The 11,353-nt window shown below is 39.5% G+C and overlaps 1 protein-coding gene across 31 annotated transcripts in view; it reads left to right on the top strand.

The window, feature by feature from the left end:
* The first annotated feature begins 528 nt into the window (after positions 1 to 528).
* The window catches only part of nrm (neuromusculin), a 237,903-nt gene continuing 227,078 nt past the window's right edge, over positions 529 to 11,353 (top strand). For 6 of the 31 annotated variants that reach the window (XR_010654044.2, XR_011603917.1, XR_011603918.1 and 3 more), the window contains exon 1: positions 632 to 817. The gene's annotated coding sequence lies outside the window, so the exon portion shown is untranslated. Of the gene's footprint in view, positions 818 to 11,353 lie in introns of all 31 variants that reach the window. The other 25 variants (XR_010654041.2, XM_065864692.2, XM_065864693.2 and 22 more) reach the window with 15 other exon arrangements.

The raw sequence follows: 11,353 nt of genomic DNA on the forward strand, positions 1-11,353 counted from the left end.
CTGAGTAACGGGTATGTGACAGTCGAGGTACTGGACTATAGCGTTCTTCCTTGTTACTTTTACGCTTGTACAGCATTTTCTCCCAAAGCAATTAAAATTTGGTTTTTGGTTTGGTATGCCACCACTGTAGTTATTGCAATGCCTTTCGACTACTGTATCACTCGTTACGATTAGACCATCACAGCAGAATTTCAGTTCTGCGCCTATGTAGTGGTCGCAATCGCGCACTCTCCTGGCGCGCTTCGCCACTACGTGGACTGCTGTCTCGAATGATAACACATGTATATTTTAGAGTAAGGAAAGCGCACTTAAAGTTCAAGATTCCAAGTGGGCCAACAGTGGAGTTCAGCACTGTAGATATGTAAGTGCAGCATTTTACCGATTTTTTGCAAACCGGTGGTACTATCGGGATAGAGTCGTGGGAAATCGCAACCTCAAATTCCGTGTCTAATTCACAGCAACAGCCGCTGAAAGTCCGCCAGAACCGGCTAACGTGTGCTGACGCATATCGCATATGTCCCAAACACTTGTCCGAAGCACCAGCAGCTGCAAAGAAGCCGAACGCCGACGCCACTTTAGGGGTTGTTTTCCCTGCCTTGCCATTTGGCTCTTTAGCGTTAGCCGCCTGCCTTTAGTTTCTTTCAGTTTCAGTTTGAACGTCGAACGCCGAGAACCTCGAGGTACCGCTCTTGCTGTCGGTTCGCTGAACCAATCGGGCTGAAGCCATTGAAACGCGTGTGAACGGCAGAACGAACGACGGTATATTCATGGCTTGAACTTAAAGTAGATAATGTGAAAAAAACAACCAAAAGGCAATGTGAGTGAAAGAATTAAAGCTGAGAAGGAAATCACTGTCTTGGTTACAGCAAATTGACATAATTACTGCTTTTGAGAAAATGAGAAGAAAAATAAAATGCTAAAGAAAATATAAGAGAAAATATTAGCTCTGAGCTATAACGTAACGTATACTTCAGTTTTCAGAATAAATATGATTAATGCAAGCAAAACCACTCCCACGTAAATCCATGATCAATAATAAAATATTATAAATTTCGTTTCAATGTCTTTTGAAATAGTGCGACGTAATAATTCTATCTTTAAATCCATAGGAGATGTGCCAGCAACAAGTAAATCATCAACCATAAGTGATAGTTAATTATAAAAAAAGTTGTCTAAGGCATAATATTGAAAACATGTGCATACATTTTGAAATGAGCAAAAGTTTAAAATAGCGAATCTTTTTATACATATGCGTGTACACATAGAGCGGAACATATGCACATGTATAAATATATGTACATACATATATCGAGAGTGTGCGACGATATATATAATACATCAGTGCCGGCAATGCAGAGGTCGGGCTAAGGAAATTGTATCATTGCCCGAATCCACTTTTAGAAATAGTTTGCATTTGAATTTGTCTTATTTTGCGTTTTCTCTCAGCGATATGTGCAAACATATATGTATATATATGTATGCATATGTGTATGAGAAGTTACATTAGAACATGCCTGCTGATATATATCTATAAATATAGGCAAGAAATGGAAATAAAGGTGTTGAGATCAATCATTTTTTAATTTGCTTATGGGACGTTTCAAGCTAATACAGTCAGGGAAATGTTTGTTGGAACGATTAGAGGAAGATAAATCTTAAAGGAAATAGTAATCGTTTTGGAACGTAAAAGGTAAATAAATTATATATTGAATCCAAGGTGGGCATTTACGTCTGTTCGTCCTTATAAGCTAAACCAAAAGGTCACATCCGTGGGCAGAACAATACTAGAATCTGCAGGCAATATTTTAACGCTCAAGCTTTAAAAATGTGGGCGCCAGAGCGACAGTTTCCGATTCCGCAAACTGCTCCACATAGCGGAGAAAACTTGATTGTAAGTGAAGATTTATAAACAAAAGAAAACCTCAATGTGGGCGCTAGACAGACTTTAGCCTTGTGTCACACAGAAAGACGGACATCCACACGGTTAGTGGTCCTGATCAAAAATATATATACTTTATAGGGCGGAAACGGTTCTTTCTACATGTTACTTAGTTGACACATATTTACGATCGAAAAAAAATTTGATCCTAGGTGTAGTGTCATTTTCACCCACACCTATTAAATTGACACTCAAATATTTTTTTTGGGTGTATGAATGGATGTATGCATATGAATATTTTTGATCAGTGTCAACAATCCAGCCATGCCAAACAACTATAGCAAACGTAGAAACGATCGAGAATATCAGGAATATAATAATCAACGTAGCTTCGTTGTTTTTAAACATAAACGCAAATTTTACTCTTGGAAAAAAAGCATATTAAGTACAAACATTCAGACTTTGCTTTAAATATTTAGGGCAATGATTCAAGTGAGTTAACGCGCTCAAAAAACGGCAGGGAGCTTTAAGGTGACCTTGAACTTTCAAACGCGTACGAGAACGTAAACAAAACATAAAAAATGTTTGTTTATAAGATTAAAGCAGTGCCAATCTGCCATTTTCCAATGTTTTTGAATTGCTTAGTTCAGACAAAAGCTACATTCATCTTAGTTAAAATGCTGAATTCCGTTTTCTCGTTCGGCCGGAATCGTGACTACCGTTGAAGTATATTTTTAGTTTAACATTGAATTTTTTTTAAAGCTTTAAATAATTTCTAAAATTACTTTGTTAAATAATAAATATATGGTAAAAAATTTAAAGGTCTTAATTTTAATGCCAAAAAAATGTGCATAAGAGCTACTAAACAAACCGCGGAGACATGGGTGAACGCCCGTATTTTATGATTGGCTAAAGAATCTCTTGGCTCCAAAATCAGTGATCAGTTTGTTTCAGTTATCTGTGATCAAGTTTGTACTAACGGCTTCGAAAAATAAATACATTTTACCTTAATTACTCAAATGTCCTAGGGTAAGTTTTTGACAACATTTTTATACCCGTTACTCGTAGAGTAAAAGGGTGTACTAGATTCGTCGGAAAGTATGTAACAGGCAGAAGGAAGCATTTCCGACCCTATAAAGTATATATATTCTTGATCAGGATCACTAGCCGAGTCCATCTAGCCATGTCCGTCTGTCCGTCTGTCCGTCTGACCGTCTGTCCGTATGAACGCTGAGATCTCGGGATCTGGGATTAGACATGCAGATTCCTGAGATTCCTGCGCAGCGCAAGTTTATGTGCCACGCCTACTCTTACGCCCACAAACCGCCAAAAACTGTGGCTCCTACAGTTTTGGTGGTAGAATATATATATATATATTTTAACTGAAATGTATTGTTCTCATCAATACCTATCGATTGACCCAAAAAAAGTTTGCCACGCCCACTTTAACGCCCACAAACCGACCACAAACTTCAAAAAATCGTAAATATGAACGCGGATAACTCGGAAACTATCAAAGATAGAGAAATGGGATCTCAGATCTTAATTCCGTAGCCTTGTACGCAATGCAAGTTTCTTACGCGAATATGCCACGCCCACAAATCGCACAAACCTGTGGCGCCCACAACTTATATGCTAGATACAAAATTTTAACTGAAATTTCTTAGTCTTGTCAATATGTATCGATTGGTCCAAAAAAAAAAGTTGGCCACGCCCACTCGAACGCCAACAAGCCGCCCAAACCTGTGACGCCTACCATTTTCACTCTAACGCCCATAACGCTTAAATATGTCTACCGCCCACATAACAATATATTGTGATCAGGGGTAGGTGGCGCATTTCAGTCTCGCTTTGCTGCTTGCATACCTCCACTTCCCTTTCGTCGCCTTAGCTGAGTAACGGGTATCTGATAGTCGAGGTACTCGACTAAAGCGTTCTTCCTTGTTTTTAATTAAATTGCTTTGTAAAAAAATTTTTCGGTTACCATCACAACTGCACATGGTGCATTGGTGCAGGCACAAGGAGAACTTCAACGGCTCCTTAGCTCATCTAAGTACCGCGCTTAAAAAAAGACGTGGATGAGATTTTGTTCCTATCATCAATACCCATCTACATACCAAAAATTGCACAAGTCGGAGCAGTCATTAAAAAGTTAAACCTAAAGATTAATATAAATTTTGCAATTCAATCGAGATTGCACGCCATATGCACGCCAAGCCGATAGGGGCGCTATAGGCTAGTTGGCCCAATGGCTAGTTGACGCTAGGTGGCGCTATAAGCTAGGTGTGTGTTAGTAAGACGGCAGAGTTTGTTTAAGCATATCTCTTCATCCCTGTCGCACTCCCTTGAGCTGAGTAACGGGTATTTAATAGTCGACTATAGCGTTTTCTCTTGTTTTTCTATCCCATTTCCTAATTCTGATACAAGAATTTTTGCATTACGATTAATAACCATGTGCTTTCAGCAGAACTATCTAAAGAATTCCAGCATTGTTCGCATCTCAGTTAGCATATTGTTCTGCTGAACGCGGCAATGACTCACAAAAAAATGGTTTTACAAAATGATGTTGATGTTTAAAAAATAGCTCCAACTACAATATATACAAAAACCGTTTGTAGGACAAACTAATACAAATTTAAATTTAAAAAAAATTTTGTGGAGCCAAAACTTTAAATTTTTTTTTAAATTTAAACTGTTTTTACTTATATATATTTTAAAAGTAGAGGTATCATAGGATTAACTAAAATTAAGCAAATTAATTCGGCATCGCATAAACACAGTATGTCCTTACATGGCCGAGCTGATTTCGAGACAAATAATTGATTTTATTTAGGCATAGATTACCAAGCAATATCAATTTTTAAGTCCAAAAAAAGGATGGCCGGGTTAGTATGGAACGTCCCACAAATGCGAACATATATTTTTCTGGTATTAATAGCGAGTAAGCAAGGGAGTGTGATTTAAAAATATTCTTTAAGAGGCGGAAAGTGAGTTAAATGGTTTTTAATTCTTTTAGTATAAAATAATGAATAATAATTTTAGTTTTACGGTACACATTTGTTGAAAGAAGATCGTGGCGTAATCAAAGGACTGGCCGAATCTGGTCAAATTTTTTTTACATTACTGGCAGATTAAATGAGCACAATAACACAATTAGTAACTTTCTTAAAAATCCGGAAATATATGGACAAATTAATCGGAGCGGTAGCCCCACTGAAGTCGATGCACGATGCAAGAGCAAATTCGGCGTCTAGCTGTCCACAACCACAAGTCTTGCATGGAGATCAAAGATCAACTGATGCTTAACATATCCAAAAGACGTATAGATCAAAATTTGAACGATAACGAAGTGGTTGCAAATGCTTCCCGCGACGCAGTACCAAGGCTGCTAAAGCGCCACAAAGCCGCTCGCATACAATTTGTTGAAAAATTCAAAGCTTGGTCCGAGAAGTTTAGAAAAGTTATATTTTCGGACGACAAAAATTTGGTTTAGTTGGCCCTGACTCCTGTCAAGAGTACTGGTTCAATAAAAGGCAACCACGACAGGTCTGCCATAAGCGAGACCAGGGTTGAGGATTGTTTGTGCAGGATTTGGGTATGCTGGGAAGTCTCCACTTTATTATACTATAACCACTACAGAAATTATATAGAGCTACTAGAAACAGTAGTCATCGTATTTGCTGAAGATGATGAGTGGATCTTTCAGCAAAACAACAAAAACCTTTATGGCAATGGCCAGGAATCAGCCCGAATCTAAACCCAATAGAAGATCTGGGAACAATAGATTTCAGTTACATTTCTAGCATCAAAATTGTAGGAGCCACAGTTTTGGGCTGCTGAAACAAACTTGCGCTGCGCAGGAATCTCAGGAGTCTGCATGCCTAATCCCAGTATTGTAGCTTTTATAGTTTCCGAGATTTCATTCATTCTTCATTCTTAAAATAATATTTTTGAAAGCTGTATTTAAATTTAAAATAATAAAAAAAACATCAACTCTTTAACTATCATAGGATTTCTTTTAACATAACAAAATTTAATACGGGTTGACTAAAAATATACCAAATGTGGGATAATACAAATTTAGTTTATTTGGGAATAGTTACAGAATGTTACTTAAAACTTTAATGAATGAATTGTTTCTTGATATAACGTACGTGTATGTCTTAAAAACCGACTTCTTCGCGGAACCACGCACTGGACGACTTCTTCACTTTATGACTTGCTGCACTCTCTCCTTTGGTAGCGTCGCTTCAGAAAGACTCGATGTTCTCTTATGTACTCGATATTCTTTACTGTACTCGATTAATAGTATTGGATAACAAAATAATAAACGGACTGTAGGAGCGCAATTCAAATTCAAAATAAGGAACAGGGCCTAAACCCTTGCATTGCAAGGGTGATACACTAATACTAAATTCCCCAATCCTACATTCGGCCATCCTACAATTTTGTTCGCCCCTGAATAAACTCCATTTCTTCATGAATTCGGCTGCTGTAGTTGTTAACTTCGGCCCCTCATGGTTTCCTACTTTTTGTACTTCGTAGCGCCCATGTTTCATCTTCTTTGCGATCTTATAGGGTCCGAAAAATTTTGGTCTAAGCTTCATGCCTACTCCATATTGAGTGCGTTTTATACCTACGAGATCACCTAAGTTGTAATCTGTTTCAATCTTTCTTTTTTCATTAAACGTTTTTCTATTCTTCTGCTGAACCTTTTCAATATTCTCCTGAGCTGTTCTTCTTATTTCATCTCTTTCATAGTTTAGTTCATCGATTTCGATGTCATCGAAGAGCTTTCTAATGTCGTCATCTTTTTTACGCATATTTAATCCAGTAAGTTTTTTAAAGGGAGAGTATTTGGTCGTTCTGGGAGGCGTGTCATTAACGATTTGTTGGATTTTATCCACGTGGCAATACCAGTTCGCTTGATTTTTCTGGCAAAGTTTGCTTAGCATGGGTATAACAATTTTATGGATCCTTTCGACCTGTCCATTACCTCTCGGCATACCTGTTGTTATGTGTACCAATTGGATTCCTTGGTCACTGCAATAGTCCCTAAAGGTACTGGACGTAAATGCGGTGCCTCTATCTGTAACGATGCGCCGAGGGTTTCCGAAAATTGCTGATTGCTTTTCCAGCCTGTTCAATACTTCGTCAGTGCCTGTTGAACGCGTTGGATATAACCAAACGAAATTGGAAAATCCGTCTACCACAGCTAAAATGTGGTTGTATTTCTTTTTGGTTTCGGTAAGAGGACCGACATGATCAATGTGGTAAGTACCCAGAGGTTCTTGGACTTTGTCAATTGGCGTCAACAATCCTTCCTTTTTTCCTCTCTTTGAGTCTATTATCAAGCACTCTACGCAACTCTTGACATACCTCTCCACTTTATCTTGGATGTTCTGAATGTAATAGCATTTTTCAACTAGCTCACGAGTCTTCTTAGTGCCATAGTGGCCTTCGCGATGTACAATTCCAATTATTTCACCAATAATGGATTCTGGGACGACTAGAAGCTCTTTCGCAACATCTTTATAGAGAATGTTGTTTCTAACGAAAAAATCTTCGTAACTCTCTGCGCTATCTAGAACTGTTTTCACTGCCTTAATCCACTCGTCCTTGTTCTGTGCTTCTCTTAAACGATACTTTGTCGAATCTTCGATAAGAAAGCAAGTTAGGCGGCTGAGCGCATCGACGTGTTTCATCTGACTTCCCGCTCTGTGTTGTACTGTAAACTTAAACTCTTGTAAGTACATAGCCCATCTGGCGACTCTTGGTGGAACATCGTCTTTTTTCATGGTCATCGCAAATGCTACGCAGTCGGTGACAATTGTAAAATTTATTCCCAACAGGTAAATGCGCCACTTCTTAACAGCGTTGATGACAGCTAATACTTCAAGCTCGTACGCGCTGTATTTTTCTTCGCACTGTGTAGTCTTTCTGCTCATAAATTCTACTGGGTGAAGTAGTTGATCTTGTGAGTCCTTTTGCATGAGGATTCCACCGAATCCGAATTTACTCGCGTCCGTATGAACTTCAGTTACTGCACAAGGATCGTACAGTCTAAGAACTGGGGCAGTGGCTAAAAGGCTCTTCAGATTTTCAAAGCTAATTAAGCACTGATCGTCAAGCTGAATGTTTCTCCCGTCACGCGACTTTTCGGTCTTGCGGAGTAGATCACTTAAGGGTCTTGCTTCCAGAGCATAGCCTTTCATGAAACGACGCAAATAAGATGTTAATCCCAAAAATCGCTCAAGTGCCTTTCTGCTTTGCGGGGTCGGGTAGTTAACAACTGCCTTGACCTTGTCGTCTGTTGGAGCAATCGTTCCGTTTTCGATTAGGTATCCAAGAAATGTGATTTTTCGCTTCAAAAACTGACCTTTCTCCCACTTGATGCGCAACCCTGCTCTAGATGCGACTTCTAAAACTTCTTTCAATACTGATAGTCCTGATTCCTCATCTGCTGTTGGTATGATAATGTCGTCCATGTAGACGACGATTTTGTTGGACTGCATCAGGTCTCTTAGCACAGCACCTACATAGCGGCAAAATACTGCGGGGGAGTTGCTTATACCAAATGGGACGTGCGTGAACTCATATTGTCCGTTATGTGTTACGAAGGAAGTAAACTTTCTAGACTCAACTTCGATTGGCACGTGAAAAAATCCGTTGGCTAAATCTAGGGTGGTGAAAACTTGGGAACCCTGCAAACGATCTAGCACGTCATCGATTAACGCCATCGGAAAGTTGTCCCTTTTTATCTTCAGATTGAGCCTTCTATAATCGCAACAGAAACGTTTCGATCCATCTTTCTTTGACACTAGCACCACAGGTGATGCGTACTCTGAGCAACTTGGAATTACGATCCCAGCATCTAGCCATTCCTGAACTTGTTTATCAATTAGAACTCTATTCTCGTAGGATGTTCGCCTCGGATGTTGAAATATTGGTACATCATCTTCCAATATTATTTTCATCTCGACTGGAGACCTAATTGTTTGTTTCGGTTCGTATCCTCTGATAAGTTTTTCTACCTCCGATTTTTTGAGACTATCCAAATGACTCAAAACGATTCTGTCAACTACGCTTTGCTCCTCAATTATCTCTGTGACGCACATCGCCTTAAAAGTTTCAGCAAATTCAGCTTCGGTAGTTTTTGCAATGAAGCGAATTCCATTTGTGCTAAACAAAATGTCAGCTTTCTGGAGGATATTGTTTCCAAAGATAGCTGTATACTCTAACTCATCCCGTTTGACTACGTGGAAGGTTATTGTAAAGCTAATATTGTCAACGAAAACATCAAGGTCAAAACTTCCTATGGTAATCAATTCTCCTTTCCCAATGCCTTTAAGATGTTTGATCTCTTTCGTAAGCTTAAGACCTTCAAATTTGTTGAAGACATCTTCTCTCATGAGGCTCAGATCGCTGCCAGAATCTACCATGGCTCTGAAAGAAATATTCTGAGCGCTGAAGCATTTGTAAATAAGACCTGCTTTTGGGGATATATCCTCAAGGACATTCGTTGCTTCCTTATTGCCTGAAGAGGACTGCTGAGTTTCACCGCACTGTTTAGAAATGTGCCCAGTTTTGTGGCATTTGTAGCAAATAACTTCATCGACGCATTGTTTTGCAAAATGACCCTCCTTCCCGCACTTGTAGCACTTCCTTGACGAAGTGTTCTGAACCTTTTTTGCTTGCTTTTGGATATTGTGCTGATATACTTTCTTTTCTTCCTTATGTATAGCATTGCCTCTAACTTTCTCATAGATTTCAATCTCAACCTTTAAGTCCTTTACCGTTTTGGCCCTATACAAGCCAGCTTTGTTTGATCTGCTGTCAGGAACTCCTTCAATAAAGTAAGACACCAAACTCTCTTCCTCTAGCTTAATGGGCTTGCTCAGTTCCATCAGACTGTACAAATACTCCAAGCATGTCTCTGTTGCTTTCTTCTCTCTATGCCTTAACATTTTGTGAACGTCGGCTGAACACAACTGCTTTCCAAACTCCTTTAGTAGCTCAGATTTTAGTATATTCCAACCACGCACTCCTGTCAAACTTCTAATAAAAAGCTTAGCTGCTCCGCTTAAAAGTTGTTTTGCGTAGATGTATTTTTGTAGATTATACCAACCAACTGCTACAGCTACATCCTCAAATTCGATTAACCAATGGTTAATGTCCTGCTGATCTGATCCCGAAAAACTTGAAATGCTATCCTGAACGTCTCTTAAGGTAAACCTGGAACTCGTGGAGTTGACAGCATCTTGGAATTCAGTACTCTGTGAACCAACCTCGCTTGCATTATCTTCTTCATCAACATCAACAGTATCTGGCACCTGGAAATGATCTAAAAGTCTATCTTGCAATGTGCTTTTCCTACCATCCGTACTCAAGCCCAACTCAATCAGCTTTTCTTTCAGTAAAGGTACTGTCAGCGCTAAAATAGATCTTGCGTCCATGGTTACGAGAAGATGTCGTTCACAGTGTTATACTTATTCTCTACAAAATCAATTTAAATAAACAAATTTTTGTCGAAATGTGAAGAAATTAAAATAAATGGAAAGAATGTACTCCAGTTTTCGTTGTAGCACTGGGTAGCGCTGTGGTCAGCAAGTTGGCACTTCGTCTTGAAAGAACTTTTGTTTCTGTGCGCCCTCGACGGCACAGCTCTTGGAATCACGTCCTCTTGCAGATCTTCTTCCAGCTCTTCTCGGGCAATGCTTCTCTGGTTTGGTACGATCTCTCCTGGCAGGACCGCTTCTGGTGGAGTCTCTCTGTTAGACCCGATTGGAGCCGCTTCTCTGGTAGCCCTTCGTCAGGTTGGTCCTCTCTGGTAGCCCTTCGTCTGGTTGGTCTTCTCTGGTAGCCCTTCTCGTATAGGACTGCAGGACTTTGTCTGGTGAAGCTCACTCGGCAGTGCTTCTGGTGTAGTTCGTCTCTTAGCAGGTGTGGCAAGTTGCAAAATTTCGACTGGCAGCGCTTCTCTGGTAGCGCATCTCTGATAGCCAAATTCCTCTGGTACCACCTCTACTAGCCGCTTCTCTCTGGAGGCGCAACTTTGCGCGTCTTGTCGAAATTTTTGTGGTTGTCGCTTTACTTTTTGATTGTGGGTAATAGTCGTCTCTTTCTCTCTAGTGTTCATCTGGCATTGAGAACCCAGCGTCCACTAATACAGGCAAAGCTTCATCAGCCGCCAATTTTCCGACGAGTGCGACGTCTCCTTGTTCACACACGTGAAAATTTGGCAAGAATTTCTGTTGATGAACGCATTGCAGCCGTTATTTAATTTTGAATCTTATTCTCTTTGGTATATGAAATACTAACTTTTGCCCTTTTAATGTATTTTGGTGCTGCGTCACACTTTAGAGATTTTTTAGGACTTAGTGTTAAGACTACAGCGGAAAGCATCGGACACACAAGAAATGTGACAAATTTAATCATTGAAATACAGTCCACTCAAATTGGGAAATAAAACGT

This window comes from Drosophila suzukii, chromosome 3 (genome assembly GCF_043229965.1).
Source record: "Drosophila suzukii chromosome 3, CBGP_Dsuzu_IsoJpt1.0, whole genome shotgun sequence".
Classification (NCBI taxonomy): domain Eukaryota; kingdom Metazoa; phylum Arthropoda; class Insecta; order Diptera; family Drosophilidae; genus Drosophila; species Drosophila suzukii.